Below are 18453 nucleotides of genomic sequence, written 5' to 3' on the forward strand. Positions count from 1 at the left end.
TACAAAGGAAGATGGCTGTGGTTGTTGGGGGTCAATCATCTGAGGAGTTCCTCAGGGTAGTGTCCTCGGCCCAACCATCTTCAGCTGCTTCATCAATGACCTTCTTTCAATCCTAAGGTCAGAAGTGGGGATGTTCGCTGATGATTGCACAATGTTCAGCACCATTCATGACTGCTCAGATACTGAAGCAGTCCGTGCAGAAATGCAGCAAGTCTTGGACAATATCCAGGCGTTGGCTGATAAGTGGCAAGTAACATTCGTGCCACGCAAGTGCCAGGCAATGACCATCTCCAACAAGAGAGAATCTAACCATCTCCCCTTGACATTCAATGGCATTACCATTGCTGCATCCCCCACTATCAACATCCTCGGGGCTACCATTGACCAGAAACTGAACTGGAGTAGCCATATAAATACCATGGCTACAAGAGCAGGTCAGAGGCTAGGAATCTTGCGGCGAGTAACTCACCTCCTGACTCCCCAAAGCCTGTCCACCATCTACAAGGCACAAATCAGGAGTGTGATGGAATACTCTCCTGGATGGATGCAGCTCCAACAACACTGAAGAAGCTCGACACCATCCAGGACATAGCAGCCCCTTGATTAGCACCCCATCTACAAACATTCACTCCCTCCACCACCGACGCACAGTGGCAGCAGTGTGTACCATCTACAATACGCACTGCAGCTGTGCACCAAGGCTCCTTAGACAGCACCTTCCAAACCCGCAACCTCTACCAACTAGAAGGACAAGGGCAGCAAATGCATGGGAACACCAGCACCTGCAAGTTCCCCTCCAAGTCACACACCATCCTGACTTGGAACTATATTACCGTTCCTTCACTGTCGCTGGGTCAAAATCCTGGAACTCCCTTCTTACCTGGGGGTGTACCTACCCCACATGGACTGCAGCGGTTCAAGAAGGCAGTTCACCACCACCTTCTCAAGGGCAATTAGGGATGGGCAATAAATGCTGGCCTGGCCAGTGACTCCTACATCCCATGAATGAATTAAAAAAAAATGACTTGATGCCTCTATGATCTACCACATGTCTGCAGTGGTTCAAGCAGGTGGCTTACCATCACCTTCTCAATGGCAATTAGGGCAACAAATGCTGGCCTTGACCAATGCCACTCACATCTCATGAATGAACAAAAAGCAACATTACTCCATCCATTCTCTTTCCAATTGTTGATGGATTTGCTGTGCATTTCAAGCATTTTCTTTATTTTCCGATTTCCAGCAGAGGAAATTGATGTTCATTTATTTCTATGTATGGTATCACAGGATAGGTCTGGGGGGTGTCCCTGTTTTGTGGGCAATTTGTGGCTCACGGAGGACCCCCATTGGAAACCACTTAACCCCCAGGGAGGCTCCTCCCCCAGAACTGAACAACCAACCCCCGGCCCCCACTCGCCAGGGCCTTCCGTACTGCACCTGGTGACCCTGCCTCACTTAGCTGAGGCCCGGGTTTCCAGTACTGGGCCTGGGTCCTCGGCCTCTGCAGTACCAGCAGTGGCCACTGCACCCGGTGGCACTGCCGATACTGCTGAGCTACTGGCCTTCTGATTGGCCGGCAGCCCTTGGAACCGGGTTCCCTATCTGTAATAGGACGGGGATCCCAGCTTCTGAAACATAGAGATTTAAAGGCCAGAGGATCACTCCAGCAGGGGGCAAAAAGCCTGACCCCGCCTTTTCAGCCCGGCTCCAGGAGCCCCACCTCTGGCACAAAAACCAGCCCATAGAAACAAAATTTCATTGTAAAAACGAATACTGAATTCATAAAAACAGACAGTACAGGAAATATTGCACCAATATACATTGTCAATCCCAGAGAATAAGGAGGTATTCTGACAGTATACAGTGTCAGTCTGTCAGAATAAAGGAATACTCTGAGAGTCTGCAGTGTCAATCCCAGAGAATAAAGGGTATTCAGTGACAGCATACACCATCATTCCCTCAGAATAAACAGAATACTGTGACAGTATAAGGTAACAATTTGCATTAATATAGCAGCTTTAATATAGTAAAACATTCCTCACAGCCGGATTATCAAACAAAATGTACATTGTCAATCTCTCGGAGTAATGGGAATATTGTGTGAGTGTACAGTGCAAGTGCTTCACAGTAAACAGAATGCTGTGCCCACATACAATCACAATTCCCCAGAGTAAAGGGAATACAGCATCAATCCGTGAGAGTAAACAGGATACAGTGTCAATCCAGTGATAACTTTATTAGACTTATTGAGCATGTAACTAGTTTGGTCGATAAAGGGAAGCTAGTTGATATGTGTACTTGGATTTCCAAAAGGCATTCGATGAGGTGCCACACAAAAGGTTAATACGCAAGATAAAGGCTTATGGAGTTGTGGGTAATATATTAGCATGGTTCGAGGATGAAGCAGAGAGTAGGGATAAACAGGGCATTTTCAAGTTGGCAGGCTCTAACTAGTGGAGTGCTGCAAGGATCGGTGCTGGGGCCTCAGCTATTTACAATCGATACTGATGACTTAGACAAAGAGACAGAGAGTAATGCATCACAGTTTACTGATGATACAAAGCTAGCTGGGAATGTGAAATGGGAGGACACAAAGAGGCTATGAGGAGACATAAGTAAGTGGGCAACAAGGTGGCAGATGGGGTATAATATGGGGAAGTGCGAGGTTATTCACTTTGATAGTAAGAATTGAAAAACAGAATATTTTTTAAAAGATGTGAAAGTTGTCAGTGTTGATGTTCAGATGGAATACAGAGGGTATACTTTTACAAGAGACACAGTAAGTTAGAATGCAGGTACAGCAAGCAAGTAGAAAGGCAAGTGGCATTTTTGCCTTTATTGCAGGGAGATTTAAGTACAAGAATAAAGAGGTCTTTTTACAATTGTACAGGGCTTTGGTGAGACCACACCTGGAGTACTGTGCACAGTTTTGGTCTCCATATCTAAGGCAGCAAATACTTGCCTTTGAGACAGTACAGCGAAGATTGGTTCCTGGGATGAGAGGGTGTCGTATGATGAGAGGCTTAGTAAATTGGGTCTATATTCTCTGAGGTTTAGAAGAACAAGAGGTGATCTCATTGAAACATACAAGATTCTGAACAGGCTTGACACTGAGAGGTTGTTTCCCATGGCTGGGAAATCTAAAACACAGTCTCAGGATAAAGGGCCGGCCATTTAGGACTGAGATGAGGAGAAATTTCTTCACTCAAAGGGTTGTGTAAATTTCGGAATTCTCTACTCCAGAGGGTTGTGGATTCTCCATCGTTGAATACATTTAAGGCTGGGATAGACAGATTTTTGGTCTCTCAAGGAATCAAGGGATATGGAGAGTGGGCAGGAAAGTGGAGTTGAACCCCAAGATCAGTCATGGTCACGTTGAATGGCAGAGCAGGCTCAAGGGGCCGTATGATCTACTCCTGTGCCTATTTCTTATGTCCTTATGTTATGTTCCTTCAGAGTAAAGGGAATACAGTGTCACTCCTTCAGACCAAAGTCTATACTATGCCAGTGTCTAATACCAGAACCTCAGCTGAAGGAAATTCCATTTTAGAATACAGTGCAAATGTTTCATAGCTGAGAGAATACTGCACCGGTGTACATTGCCAATCCCTCAGAGCTAACAGTGACAAGATGCCAGTGTACAATCCCAAATCCTGATGGTAGTCAACCGCTCCATTATTGTTGTATCATGTGAATGTCAGGATGGTGGAAGGTGAACTAAATAGCCTTTTATTACCTAGCAATTCCTGTAGCAACGTGTATTTGTAAAATGCCTTCTCACATCCTGATCACTGCTGTGTTATGTAGCAGACAGGCAGCCATTTTATGCACACTCTCAAACTGTTTTTGATGGTGTTGGTTAGGCTACAGTTAGGTTATTGTGCCATTTTTAGGTGGTCGAGCAAGGATGCCAGGGATGACAGGAATTGATTGCGAAGAGACACTTGAGAAACCAGGGATCTTCTTTGACATTGTCAAAAATTGCGAAGGTCTTTAGTAAGGTGAATAAGAAAAGTTTATTTCTACTGGTTAGTGAGTCGGCAACTAGAAGGCATAAATTTCCAAACATCATCAAAGATGAAGGGACAGGTTAGGAGAATGTGCTTGCACAGAGAGTCATCAGGACATAGAATGTACTGCCAGAAACAATAGTTGGAAACAAAATCTGCAATCGCTTTGAAAAGTGATGATTGATAAAGAAAAATGTAGATGGTTTGTGGAGAGTGGACGAGAATGGAACAAAGTGGATAGATAACTAATTCAGTGAGCCAGCACAGGTGCAATGGGCCAAGGGGCCTTGTTTTGTGCTGTAAGTTCCTCTTGTTTTATTACAGGAGAATTAGCCAGGGTACTTGGAGAACTCCCTGCTCATCGTTGGAACAGTTCTATGGAATCATTGACATCCACCATGGGCCTGTATTTGACATTTCATCCCAAAAAAAAGCACCTCCTCAATGCTGGTCGACAATGCCAGTTTAGATTACATGCTCTGGTTGCAGAAGGGAACAGGGAAGGGCTTGAACCCAGAACCTTCTGAGTGGACGTCCATCTGAGCCAAGGGGCACGGCTCAAATCTATTGCTGCTCGTTATTTCCAGTGAGGTTTCATTAGAACAAAGGAGGTCTTTACAATAGCACTTACAATGGAATTTTCATCCTGCTGGGTCTAAATTGCGAAGACGCAAATTGGTTGCTTGTTATTTCTCAATTACTTATGTATTCCCATCAGTTGTACAGAATTTCTAATCATCCAGGCTTCCTAATGTGAGGATCTAACAGAATTAATCAGAACATGCTTTTAATTAATCAATCCTTGGCATCTCATAACTCTTTATTCCTCATTAAATTGCTTGTGACAACTTTTTAATGTAAAGGCAAAATAACTGTGGAGAACATCTGTCCATTTGTACTGACTAGATAATGCTACTCAATCTACTATAGATATTTTCGATATACTGGCACTTTTATTAATTTAAATTTTCAGTCCTGGCTTTTTCCCTTAGAAGAATATAACAGCACAACAACATTAGTCTGTTCCACTATGTCTATGAAAATTTCTATAAAAATTAAATCATCTTGCAAGTTACAGAAACAAGTTAATAAAAAAAAATTCTGAAGCACCATTCTCTTCATTACGCCTCTGTGAAGTATCTTGGGACATTTTAACTACATTAAAAGTGTTATATATAAAGGTATTAAAGGATATTGGGAGAAGGCAGGTATATGGAGTGCGGTCACAAATCAACCATGATCTCATTGAATGGCGGGACAGGCTTGAGGGGCTAAGTGGTCAGAAGGTAATTTTGCGAAGCATTCATACACTAGCGCTGAGCAGTTTATCACCTCTACTAAGATAGTGGACAATGTAACACAACACATTCAGCATTCCTCCAGCTATGTTACATTGCATCTTTCAGCCCATTTGGCTCATAGTTCCTGCGCCAGTTCTTTGAAAGAGTTATCCAATTTGTCCTACTCGTCCTTCTATTTCCCCCAGCCCTGTAAATCTTTCATTTTCACATATATATCCAAGTGACTTTGAAAGTTACTGTTAAATCTGTTTCCTCTACCCTTTCAGGCAGTGTGTTTTTATTTATTTATTTAGAGATACAGCACTGAAACAGGCCCTTCGGCCCACCGAGTCTGTGCCGACCAAAAGTGTTCCAGATCAAATGCTGATGCTGGTTTTCAGTCCTGCACAAAACTGATTGATCAATTGCTGCCCATTATCTCAAATTTTATGGTTTCATCCTTGTCTATTGATTCCTCCATGGATTCCACGGAAAGGATCAAGAATGAGAGGGCACAGTCTTAACGTATTTGGTAAGAGAATCAAAAGTGACATGAGGAAAATCTTTTCATGTAGTGAGTGGTTAAGATCTGGAATGTGCTGCCTGAGTGTGTGGTGCTGGCAGGTTCAATTGAAGCATTCAAAAGGGAATTAGACTGTTGTATGAAAAAGAAGAATGTGCAGAGTTACGGGGAGACGGCAGGGGAATGGAACTGAGTAAATTCTCTTTCGGAGAACCGGTGTGGACACAATGGGCCAAATGGCCTCCTTCTGCACTGTTACAATTCTGTGATTCTGTCACCTCTGCCAGTGCTACAATCCCCACATCGACCTCCCTAGCTTCCTGTGCACCTCTCTCTCCTTTTGTTGTACCTTTGGCTGCCTTGTTTTCAGCTGCCTAGATCTCGTGCTCAGGAATTAATCCCCACCCCTACTCTCTGCCTCCCTCTGCTCCTTTAAGACACTCTTTAAGATCCAGCTCCTTGACCAGGATTTTTTGACCCCCCTCTTTCTAATATCTCCTTTGGCTCAGCATCCATTGCTTTCCCTTATCCATCTGCGAAGCACCTTGGAACTTTCTTGTATGTTATAAATGCAAGCTGTTGTCAACAACCGATTGATTGATCAAGTCGGTTAATCAGGCTTCTGCTCTTCAGTTGCAGTCCTAGGATACAGAGCATTTCCAAATAAGTATTCGCATGAATATTCTCAGCCCTATTTCTGGCAAGGGCCACTGGCAGTGTGAGACTTGCCTGGAGTGAGTCAACATCTTGAAGATAGACAAGTCTCCCGGGCCTGACGGGGTATATCCAAGGATGTTATGGGAAGCAAGGGATGAAATTGCAGAGCCGCTGGCAATGATCTTTTCATCTTCTCTGCTGACGGGGGTGGTACCAGGTGATTGGAGGGTGGCAAATGTTGTGCCCCTGTTCAAGAAAGGGAATAGGAACAACCCTGGGAATTACAGGCCAGTTAGTCTTACTTCGGTGGTAGGCAAGTTGATGGAAAAGGTGCTGAGGGATAGGATTTCTGAGCATCTGGAAAGACACTGCTTGATTCGGGACAGTCAGCACGGTTTTGTGAGGGGTAGGTCTTGCCTCACAAGCCTGATTGAATTCTTTGAGCAGGTGACCAAGCAAGTGGATGAGGGTAAACCAGTGGATGTGGTGTACATGGATTTTAGTAAGGCATTTGATAAGGTCCCCCATGGTAGACTTATGGAGAAAGTCAGGAGGCATGGGATAGTGGGGAATGTGGCCAGTTGGATTAAGAATTGGCTAACTGATAGAAGGCAGAGAGTGGTCTTAGATGGTAAATACTCAGCCTGGAGCCCAGTTACCAGTGGCGTGCCGCAGGGATCAGTTCTGGGTCCTCTCCTGTTTGTGATTTTTATTAACGACTTGGATGAGGAAGTCGAAGGGTGGGTCAGTAAATTTGCAGATGATACAAAGGTTGGTGGAGTTGTGGATACCGAGGAGGGCTATTGTCGTCTGCAAAGGGACTTGGATAGGTTGCAGTGCTGGGCTGAAAAGTGGCAGATGGAGTTTAACCCTGAAAAGTGTGAGGTCGTCCATTTTGGAAGGACAAACATGAATGCAAAATACTGGGTTAACGGTAGGGTTCTTGGGCATGTGGAGGAGCAGAGAGACCTTGGGGTCTATGTGCATAGATCATTGAAAGTTGCAACTCAAGTGGATAGGGCTGTGAAGAAGGCATATGGGGTGTTAGCGTTCATTAGCAGAGGGATTGAATTTAAGAGCCGTGAGGTGATGATGCAGCTGTACAGGACCTTGGTAAGGCCTCATTTGGAGTACTGTGTGCAGTTCTGGTCGCCTCATTTTAGGAAGGATGTGGAAGCCTTGGAGAGGGTGCAGAGGAGATTTACCAGGATGTTGCCTGGAATGGAGAATAAGTCTTACGAGGAAAGGCTGAACATTCTAGGCCTCTTCTCATTAGAAAGGAGAAGGATGAGGGGTGACATGATAGAGGTTTATAAGATGATCAGGGGAATAGATAGGGTAGACAGTCAGAAACTTTTTCCCCGGGTGGAGCAAAGCGTTACAAGGGGTCATAAATTTAAGGTGAAGGGTGGGAGATATAAGGGGGATGTCAGGGGAAGGTTCTTTACCCAGAGAGTGGTCGAGGCATGGAATGCCTTGCCCGGGGAAGTTGTTGAGTCAGAAACTTTAGGGACTTTCAAAAGGCTTTTGGATAGGTATATGGATAAAGGAGAATGATGGGGTATAGATTAAATTGTCCTTGACAGAGGACAAAGGATCGGCACAACATTGTGGGCCGAAGGGCCTGTTCTGTGCTGTATGTTCTATGTTCTATGTTCTATGTTCTATCAGGAAATTGAGCCTGTGGCCTTCTTGTGGTAATGCTTACAGCATTTTGGACACATACATTTTCAGGGGAGCAGGACTAATTGGACAGCACTTTTGAATAGCCAACACAGGCAAGATGGGCTGAATGGCCTCCCTCTGTGCTGTTGATTCACTGATTTCCTTGCGCCTATTTTCCACCTTTTATTTTCTGCTGAGATCATGTATATAGCTCACTTATGTCATGCTTTTCAATGACTGATTTGTGGGTTCAGGTTATTACTGTGGCTCCAGTGTTCCCCCAGTGCAGCTGTGTTGAGACCTGGAGCAGCAGTGATGGTCAATGGCTTCCGGATCTCCTCACTGGTGATCAACAGTAGCAGCCAGAAGGCCTCAAGCCTTGGAGATTCCTCTTGCTGGACTTAGAGGAAAGAATATACCCATATGAAGGCAGGAGGAAGTGCTTGCAACTCCTTTCCAGATCCTCAAATCTAAGAAGGCTAGGTTCAACCTGGAATGTTCACTCCCATGAGCACTGCTGCATTTAGGCCTCCACCAGGAGGGTGACTTAGGAAAAGGGGAGATGTATGAGTGCTGCTCCTTCCTCATTAGCACAGCATTTAAATGTAAATAACTGTTTCGGGGATTAGCTCCACTCCATTTTTCAAACAAACTCTTGGAGAAATGCATAGAATCATAGAATGATACAGCACAGACAGAGGCCATTTGGCCCATTGGCCCCATGCCACATGCTGAGCAAATGGGGCAGGAGCCAGCATAACAGGTCTCTGCTCCTTTTTCTTCTGCATTGTTCCTAAGAAATAGATGTGTCTGGGGCATCAAGTAGTGCAAAATATTATTTCTTGTATGTGGTAAATAGATACAAGGATGTGTGAAAACCCAGACTCAAAACCGAAGTAATCTTGAATAATCTCCATAAAGTCAGCGAACAAGGATGTAATCAATGCTCTCTGAGCTGGGGGCTTCACAACATCCACAAGTTCTGTTTCAGAGGATGGAAAATTTACAGCACAGAGGGAGGCTATTCAGTCCATTGTGTCTGTGTCAGCTGAAAAAGAGGTATCCTGCTTAATCCCACTTTCCAATTGTTACGACCTCAGAGAGATCGTTAATGTGAAAAATACAAGCTATGAACCCCCAGACCAATTTAACAAATTGCACAAGATTTCACATCTTTAGTCTTTTATTATATCAACTAAACTAAAGGAAATCCCCAATTAACTAAATAGCACTTTGTAAATAGCTGATGCCCCAAATTACAATCAAAGGAATTTTCTTTACTTATCCAAACACTTGAAGATCTCACACCACACACATACATTATACAATCTTTTGTGATGATGAAGTCCTTTTTGATGACGAAATCCTTTGCGGTTAAAAGTCCCAAGTCCCTTACAGTTCAATTGGCTGGATCTCGCAGACTTCTTAAAAAAACCAGCATTATCTTCACTCCCTTTTCCAATCACCTCTGACCTAATTTCCGGTGATCCTGTGGGCCCTTTACTCCTCCGCAATCATCGGCTCTCTTTTTTCTCTTCAGTTTCCTCAGTGTTATGACTGAGGCGGGTGGAGTGCACTATTTATTTTATTTCCACTTCTCCACGGGTCGCAATATATATTTACATTTTTTCCCACTTACCAAAACAGTAAATCATAGACTCTATTTTTATCCCAAAATAAAACACACCAACCAGATTTCTTTAAAGAAACAACACAATTGTCAGTTTATTTTAAAACAAGTCTTAACCAGTAATGAAGTAAAGCATAAACGCACATATTGAAATATTAAAGTTTTCTTTTCACCTTAGCCCTTCACACCCACACATACACGCATACACCGGTTAACTGGAAAAATAAAGGGATTTTTGTTTTGAGACAAAAAATACTTGGGCTGAATATTTGCTCATTCTTGAAGAAACAGCAGATGAGATATGGTGTAGTCCAAAACTGGCTGACAGTCTGGCTTCCAAGTTCATGTAGATGGATCACTGGGATCTTTTCAGATGGCATTGGGAATTAATTTAGCAGGCTTTTCTTCAAAGACAGGGGATGAGATGAGTTGACACAGTGGACTTCTCAGAGATATGCTGGAAAACTGAGCTCTGTTGTGGTCTTCTATCCTTCCTTGGGAATTCTCTTCTCTCATTGGAAGTTCTCTTCTCTACTTGGAAGTTCTCTCCCTTTTTATACAGTTCAACCCCAACTCAAAATAATTCAAAAGTGAAACTGACAACAGAAGGTCAACCTTTTGACCTCCATCAATCTTGACCTGTCACTTCTTTGTAAACAACTTCTCCAGCTCTCCAAAGTTCTCTGTTGTTTATTAAGCTGGAAGTCAGATGGTTTCCCAGAAAAGCTGTTGTTGCTAGAAGTCAGGTGGTTTCCCAGAAAGGCTTATTTTCCTTGTAAGACTGCTCAGTGTCCCTTTTAAAAACATTTCCAGGGACGGTTTTTCAAAGTTTTTACATGACCCCCTTTGAAAACCTCAAAATTTAACATTTCTTCAATCTTTCAAAAATGAATCCTCAAAAAATATATTTCACAAAACACAGAAGCGCTTTCGTAACATCAGGCAGAGAGTTGCATATCTGTGCATAGTGAGAATTTGAGCACATGCCCTCAAAATTGTCTGCCCTTGATGGACCAGGAGCACTGTAGATAAAAAAAATTGCCCCAAATTAAGAGAGACCTACTCTGAGTGTATCTGTCATTAAGACATGGCATTGGTTGCAGAATTGTGTCTGGATTTAATAACGGGGGAGACTGGAGGAAGGGAACTGAGCAAATTGTTTTGCACATTGCTGTTACTGAATAGAGAATTTTGGTTTGCAGAGCCTCTACAGAGGTCACCAAACTCAGCATCACTGAAGTAGTCTCCATCTAGTTACCTCATCTTCTCTCCTACACTTTCCAAACTTGCTGGCATTCCTTACCACGGTGTCAGTCCTTCACCTATGTTTCTCAATGAAAATGGGCCATTGAAATGTGACAGGAAGTGAGGTGTGCATCTCCACTTTGGATTGAAGTGATGCGGAGTTTTTGGGGAAGAGTTGGTAGAAGTAGAGGCAAGCGGTTAATATTTGACTATCCCACTTATGCCAAGAGCACCAGACTTCATAAATGTTTGGCATCAAGCACTGTTATGTCTATTGTAAATTTTTTCACCCTGTCTCACTTCAATGCAGGATGCAATGAAGAGATTACACCTGACTATTCATCAACCTGCACTCTTCAATGGCCTGTTTAAGCAAAGAATTCCAGACAGAATATGCTCAGATTACACACTCCATTCAATCATAATTTGTGCCATGTAATCATCCAAACTAATGATATAGCCTGTCACCTGAGGGACCTGGAGCAACTTCCTTCTGGATGACAGGCAGATTGTCTTGCAAAGTGAAGTCTATTGTCAAGATGATTGTTTGTCAATGATGAGAAATGAAAGACATACAGTACACGTCTATCCTCGTTCAGTCTGAAACGTTTCTTGTGTCACCAGATGAGAAAGTAGTGGCTGGCTAGCCTGGTGATAAATTGCTTAAGTCTTGGAGGGAGGGAGATTTAGGACTAGAGCCAAAGGAGAGGGAAAGGTTTGGAGCTCAATCAGTCCCTTGACAAAGGGGGGATTCAAACTACTGTGCCCTCAGATATCTGGTACTGACTTGGGAAAAGACTTGGGAATAGGTTCCCTCTTGGTTAGAGACCGGTTTGTGGGAACAGAGGGACCGAAAAGAAAAGGAGAAAAATAATAGCCGAGAATTTGCTGGAGTAGGGTATGTTGTGGCATGCTTCGTCAGTCAGACTCCTTCCCTCACCATTAGCTGGAAAATATTTTGCCCTGCAAAGTGTTGAAAGTGTCTTCTGATAACGGTATGCTGAGGACAAGGGGGCATCCGGGACCTTGGTGAATGACAAAATAAATAGTCTATTTTCTTAACCAATAAGATTGATAGATTGAAAAAGAAACTGAGGAACAACGGAGGATGCTGAATTAGATTGGGTAATTTTGAGTTAAGTTAGCTCCAGAATGAGAAATAAAGAGAGGGAAAGAAAAATTGGATTGAGATAGGAAAGAAAAGGAGGCAGAATGGAAAAGTAGGAAAACAATTAAAATTTAAAAATCCCAAGCAACAATTTTCTATCCATAAGAATGAGATTCGATAGTTTCAATTGTTCCCTTTCTGGGCCAGAGAGATTGGGCATCAATTTAATAATTCAAAAGGTATTTATGCTGTTAAGTACTAACCCTAACTTACTGTAGCAAGTTTAATTGGCAATTAATACACAAATGCAGCAATGTCTTAAAAACTCTCAGGGAGTTTGACGGCAAACTGTCGTTTCCACAAGGCTAACACAATGATTCATAATTCATGGGGTATCACTTCCTCACCATAAGTTGTTGGGTGGTTTACACATTAATAACAGCAAGTGCCATTAAACTGATCACAATTTTGCAGTAAAATCTGGGCCAAAAGCTGCAAGAATGATGCTGAGAAAAGGAATTCCTCTGGATCTCACCATCCAAAAATAATCAGACATTTTGTCAGGTCTCATGTGATTTTATATCAAATACCAAGCTATCTGGTGTCATTACCCAACAGTGATGAAGACTGTGGAAGTGACAGCTTTGGCGGAGAAGCAGTGACAATAAAAAAAAGGAAAAAAAAAAATTGAAATAACACTAGGTGGACAGCAAAGGATTACAGACAGTAATCTAGCTTCATAAACTGCGCACGGTTCACTCTGGCAGTTTTCTGACACTGTTTGAATGCCTCGGCTCCATTTAACATGACATGAAATAGATGCGGGATAGGATGAGGGAGGAGCTGGGTGGGATAGTGGCTGAGGTCTGAGGAATGATTCTGCGATCTGGCGCTCCTGACTTGCAGGGAACACATTTCAGGAAACTGCAGACGTGCAACCCTGGATAATCTGACTGATAATTTAGGTGGACAATTATAGTCCCTTGTCTGCAATTTCTCAAGAAGCACTTCTTGCAAGCGCCAGTAATGGATGTAGTATAATGTAATAGAGTGGACATTGGGTTGTTACTGGGCAGATTATGTAAATAGACTATGTGCATCATCACAGGAAGTGATGTAATATAATCTGTACAGAACCTCCTGGAGAGTTGTAGAGGAAACCTTAGATACAAGATGTGTTCAATAAGCTCCCATTAGTTCAATCATCAGACTCTTATATATTCTTTACTAAGCCTTAATAGTTAGCAAAATATTATATGGTGGCAACAGTAAACTAAAAAGAAGATGGAGAAATCTTTGCCTTTACCGGAGAACTTTGAAAAAGCAGCTGGATTGAACCGGAGGTTTGCAAGGTATCGCACTGCAGCAGATCTCGCGCAGTAACCAGACAAGGAGGAGGTCAGTACGCTATTGTATACAATGGAGGAGTGTGCAGACATTCACATTACTCAAGGCATAGATGAAGAGAAAGCTACATATGAAGAAGTTATTAAGGCACTTGAGACTTACCTTAATGTCATCGTGGAGTGCACCAAATTTAATAATCGTACCCAGCAGAAAGGGGAGAGCATTGATTCATTTGTTAACGACTTGTACAAACTCGCTGAGGACTGCGAATACAGCAGCTTAAAGGAAGAGTTGATTAGAGACAGCATTGTGGTCGGAGTAATAGACGACACCCTTTCAGATCATCTACAGTCAAGGGATGATCTCACATTAACAAAAACAATTCAGTTGAGAAGATAAGCAGTGGTGAGAAGGGTTAACCGATTCCATTGTTTGAGGGGACAGGGAGAGTCCAATCTCGAGAGTAGCAGATTCCAGTGAATTCATTAAGAAACCAAAAGGGAAAAATGGCGGTAAAAGACAAGAAAGATGGGACGAGCATCTAGAAGTAGCAGCAACCAGTTGCAGTAGGTGTAGCCAAGAGAGGCACAAGTGGGAAAACTGCCCAGCCAGAGAAGTGGCAGTCGGTGTGTCGCAGTTAAAAACCAGTGCAAAACTAAACCAGCTACAACTAAAATAAAATCCCGAGAGAACAAAAAAGTTAGAGAAGTAGATGATAACCAAAGTGTAGAAATAGCATTTTTAGGCAAAATCCAGGAAATAAGTCAGAGTTGCTGGAAGGCAGAAGTTCTTGTGGAAGGAAACAAGACTAATTTTAAACTGGACGCAGGAGCAGCAATTTCAGTGCTATCAAAAACAGAACTGGGTCTGAAAAAGAAAACTCTCAAACCAACAGGTAAAACATTGAAGATTGGACAGAATATAAAAAACAGCAAAGAATGACTAAAAGATTGATAAGGAAGATAAAATTAGTTTAAGAGAAAGCTGGTGAGAAATATAAAGACAGATAGTAAGAGTTTCTATAGATATTTAAAAAGTAAAGAGTTAAAAAAGTGAGCATTGGTCCTACAGAAAGTGAGTCTGGGGAATTAATAATGGATAATAAGGAGATGGCAGATGAATTGAACAGATATTTTGCATCGGGCTTCACTATTGAGGATACAAGTAACATCCCAGTATTAGCTGTAAGTCAGGAAATGGAAGGGAGGGAGGAACTCAATAAAATTACAATCACCCAGGGAAGTGATACTGAACAAATTGTTGGAGCTGTAGGCTGACAAGTCCCCGGGTCCTGATGGACTTCATCCTAGGGTGTAAAAAGAAGTGGCTAGTGAGATAGTTGATGCATTAGATTTAATTTTCCAAAATTCCCTAGATTCGGGGAAGGTTCTGTTAGATTGGAAAATAGCGAATGTAACTCCTTTATTCAAAAAGAGAGGGAGACAGAAAGCAGGAAACTACAGGCCAGTTAGCTTAACATCTGTCTTAGAGAAAATGTTAGAAGTTATTATTAAAGAAGTTATAGCAGGGCACTTAGAAAAATTCAAGGTAAGCAGGCAGAGTCAACATGGTTTTGTGAAAGGAAAATAATGTTTAACCAATTTATTGGAGTTCTTTGAGGGAGTTACATGTGCTGTGGATAAAGGGGAACCAGTGGATGTACTGTACTTAGATTTCCAGAAGGCATTTGATAAGGGGCCACATCGAAGGTTATTGCAGAAAATAAAAGCTCATGGTGTAGGGGGGTAACATATTGGCATGGATAGAAGATTGGCTAGCTAACAGGAGACAGAGTAGGCATAAATGGGTCATTTTCTTGTTGGCAAGATGTAACGAGTGGTGTGCCACAGGGATCTGTGTTGGGGCCTTAACTTTTTACAGTTTATATAAATGACTTAGATGAAGGGACCGAAGATATGGTTGCTAAATTTGCTGATGACACAAAGATAGGTAGGAAAGTAACTTGTGAAGAGGACATAAGGGGACTACAGAAAATATAGATAGGATAAGTGAGTGGGCAAAGACCTGGGAAATGGAGTATAATGTGGAAAAGTGTGAAATTGTCTGCTTTGGCAGGAAGAATAAAAAGGAAGCATATTATCTAAATGCTGAGGGATTGCAGAGCTCTGAGATGCAGAGGGATCTGGATGTCCCAGTGCATGAATCACAAAAGGTTATTATGCAGGTACAGCACATAATTAGGAAAGCTAATAGAATGTTATCATTTATCATGAGGGGAATTAAATCAAAAGTAGGGAGGTTATGCTTCAGCTATACAGGGCATTGTTGAGACCACGTCTGGAGTACTGTGTACAGTACTGGTCTCCTTATTTAAGGAAGGATGTAAATGCGTTGGAGGCAGTACAGAGAAGGTTTACTAGACTAATACCTGGAATGGGTGAGCTGTCTTGCGAGGAAAGATTGGACAGGCTAGGCTTGTATCCACTGGAAGAAAGAAGAGTAAGAGGCGACTTGATTGAAACATATAAGATCCTGAGGGGTCTTGACAGGGTGGATGTGGAAAGGATGTTTCCCCTTGTGAGAGAATCGAGAACTAGAGATCACTATTTAAAAATAAGGAGTTGCCCATATAAGTCAGAGATGAGGAGAAATTTTTCTCTGAGGGTCGTAATTCTTTGGAATTCTCTTCCTCAAAAGGCGGTGGAAGCAGAATCTTTGAATATTTTTAAGGCAGAGGTAGATAGATTCTTGATAAGCAAGGGGGTGGAAGGCTATCAGGGGTAGGTGGAAATGTGGAGAAATCAGTTCAGCCATTAACTTATTGAATGGTGGAGCAGGCTCAAAGGGCCGAGTGGCCTACTCCTGCTCCTAATTCGTATGAGTGATTGTTTGTAAAATTATATGGGCCTGGAGGTAATAGCAGAGTTAAAGACAACATTGAGTTACTGGGGAAAGGACATTTCTGAGGCCTTATGTGTAATTAAAAATCAAAATGTTCACTCCTAAGTATTGCATAGATTCACAACTCTTACATATAGTGTAAGGAAGACCAGCCCAGAAATTTTAGTGCCAAATTTCCAAAATTATTTAGAGGACTGGGGAAGTTAAAAACGGCATACCATATTACTCTAAGGAAGGAAGCAGAGCCAATGTGTTTGTTCACACATAAAAAAGTCCCACATTCACTTTTGGAAGAAGTGAAAAGGCAAAGATATCGCTCATGGAATAAAAGGGACAGTAGCAACAGATAAAACATTGGCTGAGTGACAGGAAACAGACAGTAGTGGTTAATGGATGTTATTCGGGCTGGAGGAAGGTTTGTAGTGGAGTTCCCCATGGGTCAGTGTTAGGACTCTTGCTCTTCCTGGTTTATTTAATGACCTAGACCTTGGTGTACAGGGCACGATTTCAAAATTTGTGGATGATACAAAACTTGGAACAATTGTGAACTGTGAGGATAGTATAGAACTTCAAAAAGACATAGACAAATTTGTGGAATGGGCGGACAAGTGGCAGATGAAGTTCAACACGGAGAAATGTGAAGTGATACATTTTGGTAGGAAGAACATGGAGAGACAATAGAATATAAAGGGTACAATTCTAAAGGGGGTGCAGGAAAAGAGGGACCTGGGGGTGTATGTGCATAAGTCACTGAAGGTGGCAGGACAGGCTGCGAGAGCGTGGTCAGTAAAGCACACAATATTCTAGGCTTCAAAGATAGGGGCATTGAGTACAAGAGCAAGGAGGTGATGTTGAACTTGTGTAAAACACTAGTTTGGCCTCAGCTGGAGTATTGCATCCAGTTCTGGGGGCCACACTTTAGGAAAGATGTGAAGACATTGGAGAGAGTGCAGAAAAGATTCACGAGAATGGTTCCAAGGATGAGGAAATTCAGTTATGAAGGTAGATTGGAGAAGTTGGGACTGTTTTCCTCAGAGAATAGGAGGCTGAGAGGAGATTTGATAGAAGTATTCAAAATCATGAGGGGTATGGAAAGAGTGGATAGGGAGAAACTGTTCCCACTCGTGAAAGGATCGTAAACGAGAGGGCACAGATTTAAAATGATTGTCAAAAGAGACAAAAGCAACATGATAAAAGCTTTATCATGCAGTGAGTGGTTAGGAGCTGGAATGCACTGCCTGAGAGTCACCTAACAACCTACAACCCTGGAGTGGAAGAATGTCATCCTCGTTCCTGCGGGACTGTCTAAGAAGATTCTTCTTTAAATGAGGAGACCAAAACTGTACACAATACTCCAGGTGCAGTCTCGCCAAGGCTCTATATAATTGCAGCAAGACATCTTTACTTCTGTACTAAAATCCCGTTACAATGAAAGCCAATATACCATTTGCCTTCCTAATTGCTTGCTGCACCTGCATGCTATCTTTTAATGACTCATGAACAAGGACACCCAGGTCCCTTTGAACAGCAATCTCTCACCATTCAATAAATATTCTGACTTTTTGTTTTTTTCTACCTAAGTAGCTAACTTCACGCTTATTCACATTATATTCCATCTACCATGTTCTTTCCCATTCATTTAGTCCAAATCCCCTTGAAGCCTTCCTGCATCTTCCTCACAATGTACATTCCGTCCTAGTTTTGTGTCATCAGCAAATTTGGAAATATTACAATTGGGCCTCACATCCAAATCATATATATAGATTGTGAACAGCTGTGGCCCTAGCACTGATCATTGCAGTACCCCTGCAATTCTTTTCTTTTGGGCCTCCTTATCTCGAGAGACAATGGATACGCGCCTGGAGGTGGTCAGTGGTTTGTGAAGCAGCGCCTGGAGTGGCTATAAAGGCCAATTCTGGAGTGACAGGCTCTTCCACAGGTGCTGCAGAGAAATTTGTTTGTTGGGGCTGTTGCACAGTTGGCTCTCCCCTTGCGCCTCTGTCTTTTTTCCTGCCAACTACTAAGTCTCTTCGACTCGCCACAATTTAGCCCTGTCTTTATGGCTGCCCGCCAGCTCTGGCGAATGCTGGCAACTGACTCCCACGACTTGTGATCAATGTCACACG

The sequence above is a fragment of the Heterodontus francisci genome, chromosome 3, assembly GCF_036365525.1.
Source record: "Heterodontus francisci isolate sHetFra1 chromosome 3, sHetFra1.hap1, whole genome shotgun sequence".
NCBI lineage: Eukaryota > Metazoa > Chordata > Chondrichthyes > Heterodontiformes > Heterodontidae > Heterodontus > Heterodontus francisci.